The 8,110-nt window shown below is 46.2% G+C and overlaps 1 protein-coding gene across 1 annotated transcript in view; it reads right to left on the reverse strand.

The window, feature by feature from the left end:
* Positions 1 to 7,232, reverse strand: part of LOC143040893 (uncharacterized) — a 259,576-nt gene extending 252,344 nt beyond the window's left edge. The window contains exon 1 of the mRNA XM_076212339.1: positions 7,050 to 7,232. The gene's annotated coding sequence lies outside the window, so the exon portion shown is untranslated. The remainder of the gene's footprint in view (positions 1 to 7,049) is intronic.
* Between the last annotated feature and the right edge of the window lie 878 nt (positions 7,233 to 8,110).

An 8,110-nucleotide genomic window follows, 5' to 3' on the forward strand; every position in this document is an offset into this window, starting at 1 on the left:
ATGGAAGGGAAATTGGAAGGGAGGGAAGGAAAAGGGTGGAGGGAGGAATAGAGGGAAGTGGAGAGGAATGAAGAAGTGGAGAGGAATGAAGAAGTGGAGAACAATGAAGAAGTGGAGAGGAATGAAGAAGTGGAGAGGAATGAAGAAGTGGGTAGTGGAAAGGGGTGGGTAGTGGAAGGGTGGGTAGTGGAAGGGTGGGGACTGGAAGGGGTGGGGACTGGAAGGGGTGGGGACTGGAAGGGGTGGGGACTGGAAGGGGTGGGGAGTGGAAGAGGTGGGGAGTGGAAGGGGTGGGGATTGGACGGAGTGGGGAGTGGAAGAGGTGGGGAGTGGAAGGGGTGGGGAGTGGAAGGGGTGGGGAGTGGAAGAGGTGGGGAGTGGAAGAAGTGGGGGATGAAGTAGTGGAGAGTGGAAGCGAAGAGAAAGGATGAAGAGAAAGAACAGTAGATTGCTACGACTTATTGGGTGGCCACTAACAACTTGCAGTAAGTAGTTAACATTTATTAGTCGTTAGTAGTTAGCGGTGTATCACGTTACTTTAGAGCGGTTAAACTCCAACATTTAACCCTGTTAACTGATAAGGAGGTCATTTGTATCCAACAAGTTTCCTGTCTTATCGATGAGACACTTTGGAATAAAGATCAACACGTTTCAAAATGTATCGGTCGCCGTCCATACTTAGACTATGGTCATGAACGAAAGCGTAAGAGACGATGCCCCTCAAAAAAGGAAATAATCAAGAGCAAATTGTTGTGCAGCAGGGGTCAGTCGATGTGTGTGTGTGTGTGTGTGTGTGTGTGTGTGTGTGTGTGTGTGTGTGTGTGTGTGTGTGTGTGTGTGTGTGTGAAGGGTGTGAGTGTGTGTGTGTGTGTGTGTGTGTGTGTGTGTGTGTGTGCGAGTGTGTCAGCGAGTGTGTGTGTGTGAGTGTGTGTGTGTGTGTGTGTGTGTGTGTGTGTGTGTGTGTGTGTGAAGGGTGTGAGTGTGTGTGTGTGTGTGAGTGTGTGTGTGAGTGTGTGTGTGAGTGTGTGTGTGAGTGTGTGTGCGAGTGTGTGTGTGTGTGTGTGTGTGTGTGTGTGTGTGTGTGTGTGTGTGTGTGTGTGTGTGTGTGTGTGTGTGTGTGTGTGTGTGTGTGTGTGTGTGTGCGTGTCGGGGTGTGCAGGCAGGCTGGCAGGGTTTGGGACGGGTAGGTAGGGATGGAGGGAAGGTAGGCTGAAAGCAGGCAAGCAGATAGGGCAAGGAAGCCAGCAAGCTCTTGGGGAGACGGGAAGAGCGGGGAAGCCAACAGGCAGATACACAAGAGAGAGAGAGAGAGAGAGAGAGAGAGAGAGAGAGAGAGAGAGAGAGAGAGAGAGAGAGAGAGGGGGGGGAGGGAGAGAGGGGGAGAGGGAGAGAGGGAGAGAGGGGGAGAGGGAGGGAGGGAAGAAGGGAGAGAGAAAGAGTGTGTGAGGGATGGAAATGGGTGGAGAGGGAGAGTGAAACTGAGGGAAAGGGAGAGAAAGAGAGAGGCGGGAGGGGGTGGAGAGAGAGGGGAAAAGGGGGAGACAGAGGGGAAGTAAGAGAGGGGGAAAGGGGGAAGACAGAGGGGGAGAGACGGGGAACAGAGGGAAAGAGGGAAAAGAGACAGGAGGAAAGAGAAAGGGGGAGAGAAAGGGGAGAAAGAAATGGGAGAGAGAGGGGGAAAGAGAGGGGAAGAGAAAGAGAGAGAGGGGGAAAGAGAGGGGAAGAGAAAGAGAGAGAGGGGGAAAGAGAGGGGAAGAGAAAGAGAGAGAGGGGAAAAAGAAAAATGGGAGAAATAGAAGTGGGAGAGAGAGATAAGGGAGACAAGTGGGAGAGAGATAAGGGAGACAGAAGTGGGAGAGAGATAAGGGAGACAGAAGTGGGAGAGAGATAAGGGAGACAGAAGTGGGAGAGAGAGATAAGGGAGACAGAAGTGGGAGAGATATAAGGGAGACAGAAGTGGGAGAGATATAAGGGAAACAGAAGCGGGAGAGATATAAGGGAGACAGAAGCGGGAGAGATATAAGGGAGACAGAAGTGGGAGAGATATAAGGGAGAGAAGCGGGAAAGAGATAAGGGAGACAAGCGGGAGAGAGAGATAAGGGAGACAGAAGCGGAAGAGATAAGGGAGACAAAAGCGGGAGAGATAAGGGAGACAGAAGTGGGAGAGATATAAGGGAGACAGAAGCGTGAGAGAGAGATAAGGGAGACAGAAGCGGGAGAGAGATAAGGGAGACAGAAGCAGGAGAGAGATAAGGGAGACAGAAGCAGGAGAGATAAGGGAGACAGAAGTGGGAGAGATATAAGGGAGACAGAGGCGTGAGAGAGAGATAAGGGAGACAGAAGCGGGAGAGAGATAAGGGAGACACAAGCGGGAGAGAGATAAGGGAGACACAAGCGGGAGAGAGATAAGGGAGACAGAAGCAGGAGAGATAAGGGAGACAGAAGCGGGAGAGAGAGATAAGGGAGACAGAAGCGGGAGAGAGAGATAAGGGAGACAGAAGCGGGAGATAGAGGTAAGGGAGACAGAAGCGGGAGAGAGAGGTAAGGGAGACAAAAGCGGGAGAGATAAGGGAGACAAAAGCGGGAGAGATAAGGGAGGCAGAAGTGGGAGAGATATAAGGGAGACAGAAGCGTGAGAGAGAGATAAGGGAGACAGAAGCGGGAGAGAGATAAGGGAGACAGAAGCGGGAGAGAGATAAGGGAGACAGATGCGGGAGAGAGAGAGATAAGGGAGACAGAAGCGGGAGATAGAGATAAGGGAGACAGAAGCGGGAGAGAGAGATAAGGGAGACAGAAGCGGGAGAGATAAGGGAGACAGAAGCGGTATAGAGAGATAAGGGAGACAGAAGCGGGAGAGAGATAAGGGAGACAGAAGCGGGAGAGAGATAAGGGAGACAGAAGCGGGAGAGAGATAAGGGAGACAGAAGCGGGAGAGAGATAAGGGAGACAGAAGCGGGAGAGAGATAAGGGAGACAGAAGCGGGAGAGAGAGATAAGGGAGACAGAAGCGGGAAAGAGAGATAAGGGAGACAGAAGAGGGAGAGAGAGATAAGGGAGACAGAAGCGGGAGAGATAAGGGAGACAGAAGTGTGAGAGAGAGATAAGGGAGACAGAAGCGGTAGAGATATAAGGGAGACAGAAGTGGGAGAGAGAGATAAGGGAGACAGAAGTGGGAGAGAGATAAGGGAGACAGAAGTGGGAGAGAGAGAGATAAGGGAGACAGAAGTGGGAGAGAGATAAGGGAGACAGAAGTGGGAGAGAGAGATAAGGGAGACAGAAGTGGGAGAGATAAGGGAGACAGAAGTGGGAGAGATAAGGGAGACAGAAGTGGGAGAGAGATAAGGGAGACAGAAGTGGGAGAGAGATAAGGGAGACAGAAGTGAGAGAGAGATAAGGGAGACAGAAGAGGGAGATATATAAGGGAGACAATCGGGAGAGAGATATGGGAGACATAAGCGGGAGAGATAAGGGAGACAGAAGCGTGAGAGAGAGATAAGGGAGGCAAAAGTGGGGGGGGAGAGGTAAGGGAGACAAAAGTGGGGGGGGAGAGGTAAGGGAGACAAAAGTGGGGGAGAGGTAAGGGAGACAGAAGTGGGAGAGAGATAAGGGAGACAGAAGTGGGAGAGAGATAAGGGAGACAGAAGTGGGAGAGAGATAAGGGAGACAGAAGTGGGAGAGAGAGATAAGGGAGACAGAAGTGGGAGAGAGATAAGGGAGACAGAAGTGGGAGAGAGATAAGGGAGAGAAGTGGGAGAGAGAGATAAGAGACAGAAGTGGGAGAGAGATATGGGAGACAGAAGTGGGAGAGAGATATGGGAGACAGAAGTGGGGGAGAGAGACAGAAGTTGGAGAGATAAGAGAGTTAGAAGTGGGAGAGAATAAGAGACAGAAGTGGGAAAGATACGAGAGACAGAGGTGGGAGAGGGAGATACGGGAGACAAGTGGGAGAGAGAGAGATAAGGGAGACAAAAGTGGGAGAGAGAGATAAGGGAGAAAGAAGTGGGAGAGAGAGATAAGGGAGAAAGAAGTGGGAGAGAGAGATAAGGGAGAAAGAAGTGGGAGGAGAATGAGACAAGGGAGAAAGTGGGAGGAGAGAGAGAGATAAGGGAGACTGAAGTGGGAGGAGAGAGATAAGGGAGACAGAAGCGGGAGAGAAAGAGGGAGAGGTTGAGAGAAAGAGGGAGATGGGGAGGGAAAGAGGGAGATGGGGAGGGAAAGAGGGAGTGGGGGAGGGAAAGAGGGAGTGGGGGAGGGAAAGAGGGAGTGGGGGAGGGAAAGAGGGAGGGAGGGAGGGAGAGAAAGAAAGGTAGAGTGAGGGGGAAAGAGGGAAAGGGAAAGAAGAAGAGAGAGGGGGAGGGACAGAGAGGGATAGATGGAGGGATAGAGAGGGGGAAAGAAAGAGATGGAGAGAGAGAGAGAGAGAGAGAGAGAGAGGGGGGGAAAGAGAAAAAATGAAAAGAAAGAGAAAGACTGAGAGAGAGTGGGGGGGGCAGCTCAGCAAGCAGGGTGGGGAGTGGGGGGAATGTGGGGGGAAGAGGAGGAGGAAGGTGAAGAGATGATGGAAAGGAAGACAGGGGAGGGTGGGGGGGGACGAGTCACACTGAAGGCCAAAGCGACCCTTTGTCTCTCGCAAGACGTTGAGTAGATTGCTCAAGCACAGTATGCTTACGGTATACAGATGAACAGTGTATTCATTCATTCGTCCGGTAATGCTGTAGTGGTGCATACCTGTGTGTGTGTGTGTGTGTGTGTGTGTGTGTGTGTGTGTGTGTGTGTGTGCAGTCACACGCGTACATACAATGTACCCATCCACCCACATGTACACCATATCGAACACGCGCTCACAATTGTACAATGGACGACAAAAGTTCGTTCACTCCGTTGACCCCCTTCTATTCACTTGCATGGAACTTCAGAGAACGAAGGAGGTAAACTACACTATGATTGAATATTCAAACATTTAATTTATGCCAAGCGTCTACGCCATAGTCATTGCAAGTACGGCGTTTGTCCGTTCACATATTTATATTTCATGCGATTATTGTTAAATGATTCTAGCTTATAATCTAGTCTTTAATCTTTCGAAAAATGTATCAAATACAACTAGTGTTACTTCTATCATGCAGAATGCCCTTCGAGTAGATCTACGTTGCTTTGAATGGGTTTTGAATTCCGAGATGACAGTGGCGGGAAGGCGGAGGGCGTCTCTATAACGCTTCTGTAGCAACCGTTTCATCCACACGTGTCAAATTTTGTTGGCGGGTCGATTCTTAACGGTATTCACCAAGTCCAGGGTGTAAATTAATCATACAAAGTTAGCTGATATACAGAAACTGAAATTTCAATGATTGTTCTATAGCATTGTGCCTGCAAGTATTACTGTGTGCCATGATATTAAAAGATCCATTGATAGAATTTGGCCACTCGCTCGCTCATCTTGCGTCTATAGCTTGCAGATTTGCTGTCTCCCAACCAGTCAATTCGGCAGTCAATGAGTGGTTGCTTTATACTAATGACGCAGTTTCTTCCCCAGCTTCGCTTATTACAAAATTAAGGTAATCGCAATACAAGGAACTGGTAGAAAATAAAACCTCTTATGAATACAAAAATAATCTACCCACAATTCCTACCCGCAACCGTCATCATATTTTTGCTTCCTGGCTCGAACTTTTTTGTTTTCCGAACCTTTGTCACACAAGTATTATTTTTCCTTATTTGCATAAATATTCAACCGTAAAGTGAAGAAGAAGTGTGCGAGTTTCTACAGTTGATCCAACATGCCTGGCGTGCTCTGCTGAGATATCCTTGGATGGTACTGAAAAATTGGCTGCAACGGCATAACTCGAATGATACTGCTTTTCACAATGGAGGTCCACATTTTTTTAATACGAGGTACATCAAGGATCCAAAAGGAAACTGATCTTTGCTTCATGGATGAGTTTTGTTCTACAGTGGGTATTCTTTTCGGAAGTGCACACCTACGCGATGTAGCGTTAGAAGTTTATATATTAACTTTGTAAATTACAATACATCAACGTAATACGTTTCCCTTGGCAATCAATAACAAAAAATGCTAAAAGCAAATATACTACCGAACGAAGCTGCGATCATAGGATCGTACCGCCATGTTGTCTGTCCAGTCCCGCTAAAAGCAAATACACTACCGGACGAAGCTGTGACCATAGGACCTGGAATACATCCTCAGTACTTCAGTCAGTACCTCGCACGGTACACGTTTCTAAAACAGTGCTACGGAGCTAAGCCTAAGATTGATGTATTTCTTAAAGCTATGGAACCCTGTATACACCGCAGTCCGATCGGATAGGATACCAAAACCGGCCGTCAACATCCCTGACGACGACGACGACGAGGACGACCCGATTACCTATACAATTACAGGTACCAAGCAGCCCCAGCGGCTACGTTTGCAAATGTATCGCTTTTATCACCCTTTACTGTTATTGATTTCCGCCATGAAAAACGTACATCACGTGGATGTATTATAAGTTACAACATTTAATTTTCTAAAAATCAAGCAACATTCCCTCTCATTTGTTTTCAAGGTAGCAACCTCTGTGTAAAAATGTAAGCAGTTCCTAATATGCTAGGCTCAATACTAACATATCACAGGGAAGTAGTTTTTTGTTGCAACAGAAAATTGTAGCCTTTTGATCCACAAGCAAATCTTAGATGATGGTCTTCTTAATTGTCTCGTCACCCTTACTGCCATCCTGCAAACCACTATTTATGTATGGCAGTTACGTATACGTCTTTACTCGTTTAATTAAACCCAAACCAACTTCAAATTTCAAGATCCACCATCTAGCCCAACGGTTTCAGATTGCGTTGGAATTCTAAATGTATGCCATTTTCACAAACGCTCAAGATATTTATGTTACACGATAATCAGAGTAACTGTGCGCATTTACGTCACCGATATTACGAAAATAAAAACATCAATCTACTTGCGAATTCGTCTTAATTTGTTTTAGCTGTCCGAGCTAGCATTATAATTTCTTTTTACAACGACAACCATTACGGCCTACTTACCTTGGTCGTTGCCCAGCGTTTGAACTTGTTCCTTGATCACACTATCTATGCATTTCTGTTCATATTTTCACACTTTTGTCCTGTTTCTCAATGTATTATTCGTCTTATGAACACTAAACATGGTCCACAAAATAGTGACACTAAGAATAACACTTAGAAAGTGCCTTTCACTTTCACACGACAGTCACGGTATCTCTCTGGTCTAAGTGAACATCAAATCGTCCGAAACATTATGATATTGGTTACGATCAACTTAATCAAACCTAAATGTGATTACAAGAAATGTAAAAAATAATAAATTAACACAGAATTGATAAAAATAATTGAAAATTTTTATTATCAAATTTAGAAAGTCAAATCAAAGACAAGATGCCAGACAAAAATAAAATACGGAACGGCGAAGAGGACTGACAGGAGTTCAAAGAAAACGAACAACATACAACTGCCGGCCATAACCGACGCTCAGTAGCTATATAAAGATAGTTAACATTTAACTCTTCATAGTGAAAATTTCGCTACAATTAAACTTTTCTGTACTTTCTAATGCCACTGAATTTTATCCAGCTTAAAGATTAAAGGTTAAATAACACAGAAAAAAGCAGGACAACTGATGAAAAACAAAAGGATACAAGTATTTGTTGACCACCTTTTTCAGAAGGCATTATAACCGCCATGGGAACGTGTGTGTGAGCGAATGTAATCAGGTTAGTTTTTTCTGTGATTTCAAATGTAACTGCAATCGTGCCCGTGATACACTTTAATTTTTCTCACTGTGGCCGCCATAAGGCGATTTTATTCAGATGAGAATGGGCTCCAGGTACTACGCAACTCAGAGGTGCCAAGATAGAGGAATGAAAAAAACCTGGAGCCAGCCAGAATAAAATGATGAGTTATACATAGTACACATTGGATTAAGAGCATTTCTGTTTGAGATTTGTTTATAGTTTTGATTAATTGTAGATTCTGCTATGGATCACTATTCCCACATGATCAATAAAATTGAGCAATGAATCGTATTGGGCAATATTGACATTGCATTGTATTGAAGATGCTACTGGACA

Source organism: Oratosquilla oratoria, chromosome 29 (genome assembly GCF_046742065.1).
Source record: "Oratosquilla oratoria isolate Oo_2021 chromosome 29, ASM4674206v1, whole genome shotgun sequence".
Lineage (NCBI taxonomy): Eukaryota > Metazoa > Arthropoda > Malacostraca > Stomatopoda > Squillidae > Oratosquilla > Oratosquilla oratoria.